The following is a 17729-nucleotide window of genomic DNA, read 5'->3' as shown; positions in this document are numbered from 1 at the left end:
CTTGTATTAACTTGTGGTATCCTCACAACACCCAAAACTAGAGGTAGGAAATATTCTTCACTTTACAGAAGAGAAACCAAAACACCGAGAAACTAAGTGACCTGCCAGAAGTCTCATCTCTAATAAGGGGCAGAAGTAGGCTCTAAAATTTGCTTTCTTAACTCACAGTGCTATTGTGTCTCTCCAATCTGAGTAATATATTAACTTCAGTACTGAAAGACAAGTGGACATATTTTGAGCCCCAGGATAAAAAAAGATATGTCATTACAGGCACTTTTTTGGTACGAAAAATAGGTTAACTTTGTGATGACTCTGTTTTGTCATTTTCATGCATGTTGATCCAGACACATTGTATATGCATACATGCATACACACCCACAGATATAAAATCATACATGTATATAAGATTTCTTCTATTTTGTGTTTGACTATATATATGACCTTCTGTTTCTCATTTAGTTTTGTGTGTGTATAGCATATATTAGCTTTACTTTTAAGAATTTATTTATTTATTTTAGAGAGAGAGAGAGGGAGAGTGCATGTGTAGCAGGGGGAGGAGCAGAGGAAGAAGGAGAGAGAAAATCCCAAGCTGACTCTCTGCTGAGCACAGAGTCTGACGTTGGGCTCCATCCCATGACCCTGAGATCATGACCAGAGACAAAACTGAGAGTCGGACACTTAATCCACTGAGCCACCTAGGTGCCCAACATATTTTAGCCTTTTAAAAAAGCTTTTAGATGCAGATTTTCAGAGAGAGAAGGGAAAACAAAAGCTACCATCATCTTGCTTAAACAATCAATTCTTTTATTAAAAAAATATAAAAGAGGCAATTATGTGTAGAAAATTAAAATGATTCAAAAAGGGAAAAATAAAATTGAAAACTTCCCTTCCCCTCATCACAGACCCCTGACTTCACTCAAAAGTTTAGCAGGGAGGACTTTATAAGGGAAACAATAGATTGGAGATTCCCAAGAAAATACTATAAGTAACAGGTGGATAAATTAAACTACAGAAAGGTGGTCTAATTACATGATAATTATTTTCGGTAGTCTTCCGTTCTTTAGGTTTGACTACCACTTTTAATTACATGTTGGCACATACATTTAAAAAAGTAATACATTCTTTGTCAGGTTCTCTCTAGACCTGTTATTATTTTTTAAGCTGAGACTTTTGTGGGTAAATCCTCCATGTTTGCTTTCCTTTTGACTTCTAAATTTTGGGAAACCAGAATTAACGTGAGAATTTCTTAAAAGATTCCATGAGTAAGACATGAACAAAAATATTCCATACTGTGCTCTGATTATAATTAAAATAAATGCTCTTCCTTTTACTTATAATTTTAGCTCTGAAGAAGCAACTAAAGCAACTGAATCATTTCCTTTTTTTTCCATTTTTATGCACTATAAAAATTTCCATATTATTCTTGGTAAAAACATCAACAAAAATATATCCATCGAATCCTTAATTTATATAGTTGTCTCTTTAAATACTTCTTTTTAATCCTAACATGTTCCAATATTTTAATTCTAAAAAATTTTTTAAAAACTCATGGAAATCTGAATTTAATTTTTTATGTGTAGTTGATATTAATTACTCAACAGTGAAGATATTTTTGGGTAAATGTGCCCCCATAAGAATCCATTAGTAAAAATATCTATACAGCACATATCCATATATTTCAATTCACATATATTTAATAAACTCCTTTTTATGTGAATCTATCCTTTAATATTAATCCTGGGAATTTTTATTGCTGTACCATATCAAATTCTTGAATTTCATTGAAATACTTTTGTTGTTTCATATATTAGGAAGCCTACCATGATATTAATTTCATCCTTCCTGATTTCATTCTAGAAACTATTCTTTCTCTTGGTGTCCATGTTGTCATTGGCAATCCCATAATTTCAGGACATCAAATTTATTTTGAAAATTGGATCTTTTGGACTGTTGTCAGTTACTCCAAATGTATAATTTATGCAGAAGCAACTAATTGGTTCCAAATAATCAAAATTATTCCAGCTTTTAAATTCTGTAATCTATGTTTACTTTCTAGACATTTCTAAATTTCACCATAATTTCAGGTTTTACATGACTTCAAATAATTTCTGTATGCATTTTTCCTCTTAAATTTTTTAGTTAGAACTTGAAATTTTGACTTATAAATTATGACATTTTAAGTAACAGAAAATTAATTTGAAAAATTAAGCCCAATTTTTCCTGAAAATGTATAATGTTCAGTCAACATCTATATTTAGGAAGTTAACATAGAGAAAAGGGGTAATTTTTCATATCGCATTTAGAAAAAATTGTTGCTATTATAAAGATCTTAGAAATGTACTCTAAATGTAATTGTTAGAATCTTCATTTCTTCTTGTATTAAAACACTAACAGCATGCATATTTTTAAAATACTGAAGCTATGGAACAACTTTTTTGTGCACTTACAAATTAAAAAATATTTCTGTATGAACCAAAAGCTAAAAACTTACTACACTGTGCACATTATTTACTGAGTTTTTACCAGATGCTAAGTGCCTTTTGATTAAAAAAAAATGGTATTAAGGAGCTTAAATTTATAGTATTGTTAAAATAAGGAAGTGGATTCTTCTGTGTAATCCAGATCATCGAATTAATGACCCCTCTCATTGTAAAACATCATATTTTAAATGCACCACTGATTGTATTACTCATTTATTCATTCGTTCGTTCCATAAAGATTTGCTTACTCGTCTAGTGATATATACTAAATATATATTATCTACAAAACAATGGGAATATTGACAGGAAAAAAGAAAAGATTTCTCAACTTGTGGAAGAGAAAGAAATATAAACGCTTAAGATAATAGTATAGTTGAGGCCAATGACAAAAGTGTCCACAAGAGTCATAGAAACCAAAGAGATGTGCATCCAGCCTTACCAAGAATACTAAATATTAGATTCAGGCAATGGAGGGGAGAGGCACGAGAAGAGAGGTAATGGTATTTTGTGTCCGGGAGAAATCTCTACGGATTCTGAAATATAAAAAGCAACTGACAAGTGTGAGGAGAGAAAGAGACAAAAAGAAGTAGCAAAATCATCAGTGCCAGTTAAAACACATTTTAGGGGTGCCTGGGTGGCTCAGTCGTTAAGCGTCTGCCTTCAGCTCAGGTCATGATCCCAGAGTCCTGGGATCGAGCCCCGCATCGGGCTCTCTGCTCAGCAGGGAGCCTGCTTCTCCCTCTCCCCCTCTGCCTGCTTGCGTTCCCTCTCTTACTGTCTCTCTCTGTCAAATAAATAAATAAAATCTTTAAAACAAAAACCAAAACAAAACAAAAAAACACATTTTAAAAATGCCCTCCATAATTTTGGAAGCATCACCTCATACGTCCCATTATTGCTAAAAGTTTTTGCTCACAAAATTAAAGCCGTATTTTTCCCTAAGAGAACGAATCTGTAGTTCTTCATTTAATTTACTTAAGGAATAAATATTAGTAAGGAATGTAGGTGGTCATTTCAGCTTTGGGATATCAGGGCTCAGAAATTTTCATCTTAAAGAAATAAAATGCCAAAATGTACAGTGAAAGTTAACTAAGACAAAATGGGAGGATTAGATCCAGTCACCTTGGACATTAAAAGTCAAAGTTCTTAAGTTTTGAGGACACAAAGTTCTGCTGGCTGGCTCTTTGCAATGTTAATTGGTTCTCAAATGAAATAAATTTTATAATGCCTAAACCTCACGCCTAATTCTTTTGACATTTGAGAAACTAAAGTATTTGTAAAGATACATTCCACCTGCTGACTTCTTCAGTAATACCTTACCATTCAGTCTAGGTGGGTTTTTTTTTTTTTTTTAATTGTGCTCCTTCAGTCAAAAGCTGACACAACTGTCAAAATATAGTCACTCATACACTAGTCAGTCACACTCCAATAATGTGTCTGTCATCATGTTAAAACAGTCATTTGCTGACATATTTTATGGCCATGAACATGTTTCAGAAACCAGCAAAAAGGATTGGCCTTTAAAAAATAAGCAAGAGTAGCATTTCCTTCTAGTGAAATGACATATAATTTGAAATAATAGTGTGTCAATAGTGACCATAGGAAATTGCTAGAAAGTGGACATTTCCAAGTCCACTTTTATCTGGGAAAAAGTAGTTCTTTAAAAAAATTTTTTTTAAGTAGTTCTTTTTAAACCAGCACACACTTTATTGAATTAAAAGCATCTTTGTCAGATTCTGAAAATGTTTATTGCACAAAGCGTGGAGTTCTGTACTTCTCTAAATATGTGGAATAGCAAGTTTTTAAAGAATAAATGTAAATGTTGCACAAGATAGCATTCTATTCTCAATACCTTTTCATTTGTATTAGACCATATCCGAATTGAGTTTTGCATTTAATAACCTCTCGGCAAGTGTTAAGAATAGGCAGGGAAAATTTCTCTGGAGAAGCATAAACATTCACATATATCAGCTTGTGTCCAATGGTTTACTCCCCAAGTTCTTAAAATATGTCATAGATAAACTCCAATTATGTAATAGGTAGGAAATAGTTTTGAAAATAATAAAGCTTAGACAGGTCCAACGAGATTATATATATAGAAATGCACACTGATTTTTTACTTGCCATTGAAATTGGCAAAATAAATACTTCGGTGGATCCCTAAGTAGTTATAAGAGTAGTAGCTCCTTAGAGTGAAGAATTTACTTGTTAAAAATGCCTGCTAGTTCCCACTCTGCATTAAAATTCATACAAAGAAGAGCTCACATTCTGTTCATAATACTATTATGTTTTGATTCATCGGAATCTTCCATAATTCTAAGCTCTTATTTTTGAAATACGAAAACCATTAAATATGGAACTATGGAAATGATTTACTTACTTCCTAAAATGCTCGCAAAATTAGGAAACTGATCACAGTCCTGAAAACTACTACGTCAGCATTGGCAACCTATTGGAGTTGTGGGTAGGAAGATCATACACTTCTATGTCAAACGTTCATGAAATTGTAGTGACTTTCTTATCCATCAAGATTTGTTAGTTCTCTTTTTCTTTAATTTTATTTTATTACGTTATGTTAATCACCATACATTACATCATTAGTTTTTGATGTAGTGTTCCGTGATTCATTTGTTAGTTCTCTGAAAGCAATTATTTAAAAGTATTTTGGTGTTCCTTATTAACACAGGCATTTAAATCTATTCTCAGCTCTCTAGCAAGCATGGAAAGCCAAACTCTCTTTCAGATGCTATATCCACAGAAGCAGTTTTTGTAGAAGAAACATTATTTCACTTCATTTCACTACCTGGCTTCTTTGTTCATTAAGCTAATTACTCTAGTCTACATTCATGCCTTTCATCTACCTTGTTTCTTGAGCTTGATCCTTTCCCAACCCTGAATCGACTGTTACTGAACAGTTGAAGCTGAACAGGAAGGAATTGCAGGTGTCAACTCACAGTTTACAAATATGACATCTCCTCTGGCATAGCTGGAAATATGAAATATTGATTTATGTGCAGTAAAAGGTCTTATAAAAATGATCACATACACATGAGAGATTAATGCGCAGGAGATCAATAGAAATTTCATTCTTGACGCTAGACTGTCACCTATGGTGAAATGCTAAAATACAGAAATCAATATTATCTATGAAATGTCAAATTTATTATAATTATGAGGATGAAAGCTGGCCAAGTGGCTCCCAGGAGAGAAGGAAGGATAGGTTACTGGGCTGAAGCATCCTTCATGTCCCTTGTTCACTTGCTGCCAATTTGAGAGCAATATTGGTGCAGGGGGTTTTCAGGCATTATGTACAGCTGTGTAGTAACAAATTCCTGCTGGAATATTTAACTCTTGAAACTGACAATAATACAAGTGTCCACATAGTCAAAAGGTGCAGAACTTTTAGCTCCAAAATATGGAGAACGTTTTAAGCATAGATCTTACTGTGGTATGTGTACCACAGCCCATTGCTTAAGAAAATTGAGCTTTTACAGACTGAAGATTAATAAGATCTTGGTGCAATTTTATTCAAGCTCATGTTCTGTTCTCTCCAGTGGTGGGTGGGGGGGGGAGAGGGGAAATCCTAAATTACCTATTAGTGGGCTTCACATTTTCTATAGTTTAAGCCATTAGCTTGATTCTTAGAAATTGCCATTCAATTTCCACTGCTAGGCAGCAATTCTTTGAAAAGATTTTTATGAGTTTGTGGCAGCCTACCAGTCTCATGTATCAAGTTTAATAGAGTCTTTGAAAAAGTAACACAAAGCTAAAATTTTATGAGCCTGTAAGAAAACAATAAGATGAGAGTATTTTGTCTTGCCTTTTAAGTGGGGAGGGGGATTTTTCGAAGTTGAAGTTAAAAGCATAAAAGAAAAAAAAAATGCTTCTTTTTACATATTCTCCGTGTCTACAGAAAAGCAGAATATTAAACCCTTATTAATAGCATTATTCCTCATAATAAGTATAGGTTTTACAAATTAATGTTGGTGATGATACACTGTGATTCTTGCAGGGATTGGGACCTGGTGTGGGTATAAGAGAGGATGAAAGTGTCTGACCAACAAATGAATTAGGAATCTTGAAGGAAAATCTGTATTCCCTTGTAGGTAGTATAGGTGATGGATAGATTGTGTTATTTGCTGTCGGTTAACACTATTCATAAATCCCTTCTGATTCAAATTTTAATGATTCAGTTTTAAATAAGCAGTGTGCTCTGCCAACCATGCTTAGAGGAAAGCACAAAGAGCCTGTTCATTTTGTTCCTCTGTTGCCTCCACATAGAAAGTCCTCAGAGATTTGTGAAATTAATAAATGAACGAATGAGTGAATGAATGAATGAAACATTACTTCATCCTATGGTGCTTTGGTACCAAACAAGCGGTGGGGGATAGAATTTCTTCTCATTTGGACTTAACATTCATTTATTTTTAGAATTATGATTCTCTTTTCTTTTTATACCCTTCTCAGATCTAGACAGCTTTTTGGTAACCAACACTTCTAGTTGGAACGTGGGCTTGAGTACTAATTGCTATATATGAAAATTTCAAAACATAACATCAGCCTCGTATAGATAGATGTCTTTCACCACACAGCCTTTAACGTATGGTCTATCACTGAGCTTTTGCCTGGAATTACATACAATATGGGAAATTTACTTTCAATTAGTAACATTAATTTGTTTGTAATAACTATCATGAGTTAACAGTCTTGTTATTCTATGTTTCTGTGCCTCTTCCTAGGTCTAAAATAATTTTAGAGCTTTGTCTTTAATCTGATCCTTAGGGAGATGTTTCTTGTCTAGACTTGGATTTAGTTGAGGACATTTTGACTGAAGGGATTTCTCAACACTAATATCTTGCATTTATTCTTGGTTTTTAGGTATTGGTACAAAAAATGAGCAGTGCCACTTCAATTAGCAACAAACAGGCCCCGTCCCACAAATAAATTACCATTTTTCTTGGGTTTCGGTTTTTCAGGGCTATTGTCTAAATCGACTGTTTTTGTTCATGACATATATTTTCCAAGTAATACTTCTGTATTTGTCATGGAGGAGCACCTACCAGAGGGGCCACAGAGCTGGCAGAGTTAGAGATCTCTCACAGAGAAGCACAAAGAAGAGTCACAGGGAGGTTCTGTAAATGCTCAGAGAGACCCCATGTGCATGTGATTAAGGTCAATAAGCATAAGTTGAAGGGCTACCATATACAGGAAACTGAGATGAAAAGATGCAAAGGGCACAGATAGAGCCCTCAAGGAGTTCACAAAATAGTACAATTTGGGTGATATTTAGAAATGGGAAATATTTAGAAAAGGAAATTGCAAGACTTGGAACCTATACAAGCTATCCCGAATCCTTGGATTGGTGTGCTCTCGGCTCAAATAAAACCCATTTCCATATCCTTTAGAGAGGAGTCAGTCCCTAGATATTCTAGAGACATAAATACAAAGTTCTTTTCTCATCTATTATTACTGAATTATTTACTCTTCCTAAATATTATCTCTTTTGGCCAGAATTGTAAGATTATTATTACTGCCAAATATGATGGAGGATTCATAAACTTTCCTCCAGTTGGTAATATAAACACTTTTTTTTTTAAAATCTGGAAAAGAGATAAAGATTTATTTACTTTTTAAAAAACACTGTAGCATTTACACAATTTATAAATAGAGATTTGGGAAGATTTTCCACTCTACACAGCTTCTTAAGGCTTTTTTCTCCCCTCTTCTGTACCTCAAGTACCCAAAGCAGTTAAAGTTAATACTTAATGCAACCTAGTTGAAGAGATAGGCATTTCTTGCAGTCAGGTCTCAATTAAGAGATAAAAGACAAAAAGTGCAAAGCGCTTGATAAAGCTAAGAATACAAGGCCAGCCATGGATGTGCTTGAAGCTGTCCATAGCGATAACTGGATAGTCAGCTGGAATCTTCTTGAATTGAAGTGGGTGCTCTAACTTATCAAATTCCACATATGGGGAAATTATTGGTGCCTACAGTGGTGATTAACACTAACCCACTGGGTCAGAAACAAGCTGGGATAAAGGTGAATACTGTATCTGACTATCAACACCAAATACATCCATTTAGAGAAAGATAGCAGAGGGTTTTTTTCTCTTTTTATATCTTCAGTTGTGCAGGTTGTCAGGCTGGTCACACAGTTAACGCTGCATATAGAGTGCTCTCTATAATGTGCAAATTGCAATGCACATTAAAATGTAATCTACTTTAATAAGTCACATGAAGATTACATTTTAAGATAATTGTTTGTGTGTTTATGCTATACACCAAAAATATTTTCCTGCTTTGTTTACAGTATTTTCTCTTTGCCTTTAAACGTAATGATTGCAGCCATTAGCACTAAATAACTCCCTTCTTCAAATGGTTGGGGCAAAGTTATGAAGATTCAAATTTTGGATTCCTGGAACCATGGTTCATGGTAAAGTGTTCAAACTGCTTAATCTTACCAAATTTCTCCAAATTAAATTTGTTATGATGTTATAATCATCAAAAACCTTACTCTGCATCAATAATTAGGACACTTGACTTGAATTATCCAGATAGTTTTGTAAAGTTGCCCACTTTCCAATTTCTGTGTAGACAAAAATACGACAATTTTTGAAATACTTATAATGAATATCATAACCAGAGCTTTCTGAAAAATCTATTCATTTGGAATATGGCCAATTGTCAATGATTTATTAAAATGGGTGAGAAGGAAATTAGAGGAAAATGGAAATGACAAATAATCTCCAAATTTCTCATTGTTCATTCATTTAAAAGTCCTTTTCCATTCAGCCACCAGTAAAATCATTTACAGGTGATGACATTTAACTGAAAAGATTTTCATCTCTTTTTTTCTCTCTTATCCATCCTGCAAAGGAAGTACCAATGAATACTAAAATAACCCATTGGGTATAAGAGGCAAAATAAGTGCTTATTAATCCATGTAGATATTGTGCATTCAGCAAGAAACAAAATGACTGGCCAACAGTTGGTATCCAACAAACATTCTTTAAATGAATGAATGAATGAATGAATGAATGAACAGAATACTGAAAATATAACTGAATTATGAGTTGACTGAACTATGTATTTTTAAAATCTGAAATTATTATAACGCTCAAAATTTGCTGCATTTATTTTGATTGGCTTATGTCTATCTTTGAAGAATAGGCACATGACTTAATCATATGTGGCCACTTATTTAATTGTATTAATGTTACTACTATACATCATGTTAACCCAGAAAGATTGTGGTAGCCTTGCTCTGGAGCCATGGGACACTAAGTTAATGCAGTTGTTCCCTCACTAATCTCTGGATTAACAGGTAAAATTTCCAATCTACTTTCTGTTGAAATAATTCGGTGATCATTGTTTTTGTCTGTTTGAATATTATGACATGAGATCCTGACATTTTGGAAAAGTAATGGAGCAATATACTGACAGAATCTTTCAGTCCCAGATGATAGAAAACCCAATTGAATCAGTCTTCAGAAAAAAGGAAATATTAGTTTATATATGCAACCAAAAATTTGGCAGGAGGTCTTCAGGAATAGCTAGATACAGGAGTTCAAATAATGTCATAAAAATTCATAATGTCTTTATTCTTGGCCATGATTTCCTCTGTATTAGCATTCTATATGGGCATCTTTTCCCACAGGAAGGTTAGATAGCTCTCAGGAACTCAAGGCTGCTTTATTACTAACCTCAATCCAAAGGAAAGATAATCTACATTTCAATAATGCCACCAAAAGATCTGGTTGAGCTTCATTGGCTTGCTTGGGTCCTGTGCCCATCCTTGACCCAAACACTCTGGCCAGACGGGTGAAATACCCAGTTGTAACATCTGGATCACATGTCCTTTCCCAATTCAATTTGTGTTGTCAATGGGATGTGGTGCTCTGTCTTGAGTCCTATGTCTAATGCTTGGATTCAGAAGAGGATTAGTATAAACTGAACCACAAGAACTGAGTGTGAAGGAATATGACTCTCTAGGAAACATAAAGGTACATTTGCAGAGGAAATGGATCTTGGGGGTGACAGGAACAATAGATGATATTGCAAGTAGTGTAGATGAAGAAATCAAAAAATTAGGAGAATGATTACAGAGAATGGAAGAGTTCAGAAGCTCTGAAATCGTATCTACTAAATGACTGAAGTTTTCTGAACAGCTATATCCTACTGCTGTGCCCCAAACTATAGAGCATTACTAAAGATCCAGGTCTTCCAAAATATTTTGGAATATATTTCATTTTTTTTAGTTGAGAAATGTGATCAATACATTATATTTTTATTTTGTTTCCTAAGAAAAGAACCAGCATAGACTTTCCTGTTTTTAATTTAACCTGGACTATGGTTTTGAAGGCAACTGAGAGTCAAAGCTGGGGTTGAACAAAACGGGCTCATTTTCCCCATATAGTTGCCTCTTCATCCGGGGGCATATGCTGATTGCTCACATCACATTGAATTCCACTGCCCCTAGAGGACATTATTTTTTTTTTTTTTTTTTTTTTAAAGATTTTATTTATTTTTTAGAGAGCGAGCGAGAGGGAAACAGCATGAGAGGGGAGAGGGTCAGAGGGAGAAGCAGGCTCCCCGCTGAGCCGGGAGCCCAATGTGGGACTCGATCCCAGGACCCTGGGACCATGACCTGAGCCGAAGGCAGACGCTTAACCATCTGAGCCACCCAGGCACCCGAGGACATTATTTTTAATGTCAGGAATAAAATCACATTTTTGAATGAGAATGGAAAGAGAAGAAAAATGATTGCTTTGATGAGTTTCAGTAGATCAGCTAAAATAATGTTCAGATATAAGATCTCATCAATAACATTAAGCAGCATTTTATTCTAGACTCTTAATGTGACTTAATGAGTTAAGTAAAAGATGGCATCTGAAAGTTTTGGGACCTAGAATAAATTAACTTAAATTTAATGTAAATTGTGAATGAAGTCTTTTATATGTTCTACTTTAGTTTGGAAACTTTGCTCTGTCCTTTGGTAACTACTACTGAAAGAAGAAATTACTGTTTATATTTATATTCTACTGTTTCTAGCAAAAGAAAATGTTCCTCCATCACAATTCTAAGCACTATTTTACCAGAATTTCTAAATTCTAGACTTTAGAATGACAGTGAAGTCTCTGTGATCTTGGTATGATTGAACAGACTCAGGGTTATAAATCTGTTTTGTAAATGATTTTTCATAATTCCTTCTTGATCTACTATTACACATATGCAGTATTTCTCTTCAACAAGCCATTGTGTTTTACTAAACTGTGCCAAACTGGGTAACCTATTGCACTTCTTAATCATTTTCTAAATGATCTTAGGTCAAAATCTATATGATTTTGGAGTACTTTGTATACAGAATTAAGATGATATTACAAGGTTTGTATTGAATTTTAGATAAGGCACTACTTTTCAGTTTTTCATGAATTGTTTTCACAGTTTAGTCTGGACTGACTTTATGAGCAGGAACCTATGTGCTATAGTTGAGGGGCAGCCAAATTGCCCTCTGGACTTACAAAACTTCCTTCATCACAGTGTCTCTTGAAATAAGCACTGTAATTCCCATCAAGTGGGGTGCCTTATCATTAGCTCATTATTCCTAGAAAGCCCTGTGAGGACAACATATATGGCCATTAACAGAACCATTAACATTTGAAGCCAGGGAAGGTATGGTCACTGAAGAGGGCATGGGTAAAGGATAGGGTCTCAAGCCCTGTGGTTTGAGGAGGAAGATCCTGTTTAATTGCAGAAAAAGAACTAATTTACAATTTTGTCTTCTTTGCCATTTTGTGTAGACTAGAATCTAAGCTGGGATATTATAAAAAAGAGAAATTGGCTTGAGATGTAAAGATTTTACACAATATTTAATTCATATAGTTTTAGAACATATAGTTTGTTGTTCTAGTGATATTTTGCTTATTCATCTGTTCATTCTTTTATGTAACAATAGTTGTTTTTCAAGTTTACTATGTGTCAAATTACTATGTATAGTTGTATTACATGTATTATCTCATTAAAGCCTTCTAAACAACACTTTGAGATAGGTACTATTATTGTCCCATTCTACAGGGTAAAATGACTAGCATAGACATTAAATTAGCTACATCACATGCTAGTAAATGATGTGTGTAGGGGTTGAGGAGTTTGAAAGACAGCAAACAAGTAACAAGGACACGAAAAACTAGTACATGTAAAAAAGAATTAAAATAGGTGATATGACAGAATAATGAGATTTGGGTGCAGGAGGGTAGAGATTATAATATGTCAGGTGGTTAGAGAAGGATTTGGGAGAAGGTGACATTTTAGAGAAAGCCTGTAGGATAAATAACAATGAGCTATGCAAACGCTAGCGCAAACTTTCTAAAACAGTCAAAGCTTTGTGTGTTTGATGAAAAGAAAAGGGAACCCCTGTTAGCCATGTCTCAAATATAGTGCTTCTCCTACAAAATCTTGGTCTACTTAGAGATCTAGCAAGATCAGAGGAAGAACAAGTAGTTGTTTCTTAAGGTATGTTCAATTTTATTTATTCTCCCCATATCAGCAAGTCCTGGGTACTGGAGTATCTTCTGTCCTTTTGGATTTCACATGGAATTTCTCTTTCTAGCCTTTCCCATCCAAATCCTTCTCCTATAGGTGTACATACTAAGGTTCCACAGCATTGAGCTGAGGAGCAACTTCTTTCTGTATTCAGTCTTTATTAAGATCAGAGTCTGGACTAGGTTAAGAAAGAATTGTATAAGACTGTTGAATCACAGACCTGTACCTCTGAAACAAATAATACATTATGTGTTAAAAAAAAAAAAAAAGAAGAAGATAGCAGGAATGGAAAAATGAAGGGGGGGAAATTGGAGGGGGAGACGAACCATGAGAGACTATGGACTCTGAGAAATAAACTGAGAGTTCTAGAGGGGAGGGGCATGGGGGGATGTGTTAGCCTGGTGATGGGTCTTGAAGAGGGCACATACTGAATGGAGCACTGGGTGTTATTCGCAAGCAATGAATCATGGAACACTACATCAAAAACTAATGATGTAATATATGGTGATTAACATAACATAATAAAATAAAATAAATAAATAAATAAAAATTCTTCCAGAAATGTTTAAAAAAAAGAAAGAACGTGTTTCTTTAATTCACTTAAACACTAATCCAAGATCTAGTTAATATATATACTCAGGTTAATACCAAAACAAATTCATCATAAACACTATCCTTAAGAAGTTTAAAGTCCAATATAATAAATATTAAAAAATATTTACTTTTAAATTTTTTATATCCCATCAATCATTTTGTATTGTGATTCCACTATCTTTGGAAACTGTGGACTATTCAGAGAAAACAAAGAAAGTAGTTATTCATGCTTAAGTTTCAAAAGTGATTTTAAGTTAAGGAAACAAGAATATTAAAAAAACAAACTTTGTTGAGAAACAAAATGGGGTTCAAAGTCTCAGAAGTTTGTCTATATATAACTATAAATATAGTTTTATATGTATATCAAATGAGCAAAGCTTGGAGATCTTAGAGTCTTATAAAGGATAGTGTATGGAGATTATAAGACATGTAACAAAAGTTCTTATCCAAGCAGGAGGGGAAAACTCTTTTTGTTCTGGTGGTATGAAAGCACAGAAACCTTAAAGAACTGGGGGAAAGAGAGATTACCCAGGCAGCTCAAAGGCTCTCTTTGGCCTTGGTCCTAGTTATAGAAAGAAGGAGGAAATGAAGACAATATATAATTGAGATAGAAACTATGGGGTTTTGTGCCTCCTTTTCTCTTGGGAACTCTGGGAAGAAGACTGTCACTATAGGTCACCATGTACCTGTGAACATAACACAAATTTAGGGGATATTAGTCAAATTATAGTCTATCTCAATTGTGCCTCTGGAGTTGTACATTGCTCAGCTGTAATTCTGAATATGGTGTCTTTGACTACCTGCTCATCCCAGAACAGAAATGGCTGCATAGGATATTTAGGTAAAGAGGGACCAAAAATAATTCTCATGCGACTCCTTCTTTCACATGTGATAGAAAGAATTTGAAAAACTCCACATATCTCCAGTTGAGGAATGCAGAAGGAAGATATTAATGTTGGGGATTTAATGGGGACCATGGCCAGAACACAGGAGATTTGTAACACCAATGAGAAAAGAAGGGGATCTTGGAGAGCAGGTGGGTGAACAAGTTTCCTGGGAGAAATTACAGTTCCTTTCCCTTAGGAGGGAACAGAACAGGTAAATTAAACTACAGCCACTTCAGGACGAGCCAGTGAGGACAGAGGCTGTTTGCTCCTTACAGGCTAGTGGGATGAAACACCAAAAGGGACGTAGAGCACAAAGTCCCTTTTTCAATGCCATGAGGTGTGGCCAGCTTCTCTTCGTACCCAGATACCATCTTGGGAAGGAAAAGATGCCTTGAAAGGAAGTTGAACTTTGATTTGTTTTCATAATTACCAGAAATGGGTGATTCTGAACCAGAGGAGATGGAATTAATACTATTTGATAAGATGGAGTGTTTTATTACTTTTTTCCCTCTGGATCCCTCTCACAATAAAAATAGTTTCTTTTTTTCTCCCTTCCACCTCCATATATGCATATGTTGCTAAATATAATACAAAATATCTAACAAAATTTTAATGAAGTGATTTTGAGTTCAGAGGAAAACCAGGTTCTTTATAGGTGGAAGTAATCTAGTTTTATTAAAATCTGTGGGCTGCTTTTGTTTTCTTCACTTTAACAAATGATTTCCATGATGGATGTTCAGTTAATTTATGTACTTGGGGCTTTTTATGCTTTATTGATCAACTTTTAAGGTTCATTTTGATTTTGAATAGATAGTGCTTTCAACAGTTAAAGAGGGATTAGTTTTATTACTGAGAGTTGGAGTCCGTTTTGTTTTCCAAATGCATTAAATTTCTCCACTGTGTAAAGAAAGTAGAGGCCTAGATAGATTTTCATAGCCTCAGTGGGTTAGTTACCTAGTGCCAACAAAAATTGCTTTAGGGTTTTCCATAGAAAATGGGGCAAATGAGATCTTTTATGAGTATCTGCAATGAACTCAATTTAAATTTCTAGCAATAAAATTTGGTTTATTCTAGTAAGGTTTGGTTTCATCTCTTCTTTCCTGTTAATTCTTTGGAGAAATCTCCTCCAAAAATTGTGGTTTTAAGGTGAGCCACAAGCAGTATTTAAAATGTTTATCAACTATTATTTCTTATTACCAACCAATTAGACCCACCATAGACTAAAATGAACCAATATGGCTCTCTGCACTAGGGCTAGCAGATTGTTAACCCTGGTTTGGGCTAAATAACTTCAGCTTGATTTGTCGTTTATTAGAGTTGACACTAGTAGTACCAAAAAGTTGATATTATTATGAAAAATGGGGTTTTCTGATACTCTCTCCTCACTTTTTGGGGAAAGGGCACATACCCATCCATTTCTGAGGTCCTGGGCCATATATAACTAGGAAAATCAAGTTATTTGTTCGTTCTCTGTTTAGCTTGGTAATGCAGACAAAAGAGAAAGATATTGTTGTAGCATAATAACAGAGGAGTTATGTAATGGGGACAACCAATCTCAGCAGGAAAGGGCTTGATTTGTATTATAAATTATTTTCATGGAAGCTAGACCAGGAAGGACAATTTTCCTTCATGTCCTTCATCAGAATCTGTTAGTCTGTTCCCTTTCCCTCAGGTCACTGGTAGATAGACTACATGGGCCAAAGCATAGTGGAGGAAGACTCAACCTTGGTGGAGCTCAGAGGGAATAAAATACAAGGAGATTTCAGAGGACAAGGAGAGGAATGCTCAGAGAGGGAAGTGATCCTCAATGTCCACAGGAAACACACTGTCACTGAGAGGGAATGGCAGGCATACATCTATATTCTGCACCAGCTCTTGGACACTTTTCATGCTTGATTGTCTAATAGTAGTGCTTTTAGTAATGGACTGTATATTTTCATTCTTTCTAATATTAAGGGCATAGCTTAATAATGTGTGTGTTTGTCTTCCCTATGGTGAACTCTGTGACAGAGATTGAGGATTGCTTGAATTCTGTTTTCCCATCAGCACCTACCACAGTATCTGACACATTCTCAGCAAATGAACAAATTACAGTGAGTGAAATTCCAAAATTATATATTTGTTCTTTATGACTCTGAACATCAAATTTTCATCTAGTTATTGGTCAATGGATCCCTCTAGGGCACTTGAAGATACAAGGTGATCAAGATGCAATTTGATACTAGTCTCTTTAAAAGCAAACTCCAGGGCACTCCAGGTAAAGAAGGCGGAGCACAGTTTCGGCTTTTCGCTGAGTACATTCAGCCCATCTGGTAGACTTGTCCAGATTGAATATGTTTTGGCTGGTGTAGCTGGAGGAGACCCTTCAGTGGGAATTAAAGCTGCAAATGATGTGGTATTAGCAACTGAGAAGAAACAGAAATCCATTCTGTAAGATGAGCCAAGTGTACGCAACGTGGAACCAATTACCAAGCATATAGGTTTGGTGTATAGTGGCGTTGACCCAGATTACAGAGTGCTCGTGCACGGAGCTCAAAAACTAGCTCAGCAATACTATCTCATTTACCAAGACCCCATCCCCACGGCTCAACTTGTACAGAGAGTAGCTTATGTGATGTAAGAATACACTCAGGTAGTGTTCATCCATTTGGAGTCTCTTTACTAATTTGTGGTTGGAATGAGGGGTGGCCATATTTATTTTAGTCAGATCTACCTGGAGCTCACTTTGCCTGGAAAGCCACAGCAATGGGAAAGAATCATGTCAATGGGAAGACTTTCCTGGAGAAAAGATATAATGAAGACCTGGAACTTGAAGATGTTATTCATACAGCCAGATTAACCCTAAAGGAAAGTTTTTTAAGGGCAAATGACAGAAGACAACACAGAGGTTGGAGACTGCAATGAAGCCAGATCCAGGAGGCTTACTTCCACTGAAGTTAAGCATTACTTGATTGTCATAGCATAATAACGAAGGGACTGAAAAATCCAGAATTTCAGATAATCCCTCTACTTAAACATGTTTAAAATACATTTTGTTTTGCAGACTTCTTGCATACTTTCTTCTGCATGGTTTGATGGACTGATGTTTTTAAAATGACACTTATAAATCATAATTAACTGTTAAATCAAAAATATATATAAATAAAAGCGAACTCCAGATGTTGTATGAGGTTTTCTTTTTTCTTTTCTCTTTTCCAAATTATAAGGAAAAAGTAACTTGAAAAAA

General features: G+C 34.9%; 1 pseudogene; it reads left to right on the top strand.

Annotated features, from left to right (window-relative positions):
- The window catches only part of LOC110592324, a 34931-nt pseudogene extending 17463 nt beyond the window's left edge, over positions 1-17468 (top strand).
- Positions 17469-17729: the final 261 nt, after the last annotated feature.

This window comes from Neomonachus schauinslandi, chromosome 3 (genome assembly GCF_002201575.2).
Source record: "Neomonachus schauinslandi chromosome 3, ASM220157v2, whole genome shotgun sequence".
NCBI classification, from domain to species: Eukaryota; Metazoa; Chordata; class Mammalia; order Carnivora; family Phocidae; genus Neomonachus; species Neomonachus schauinslandi.
This window is presented reverse-complemented; position numbering and strand designations above follow the sequence as displayed.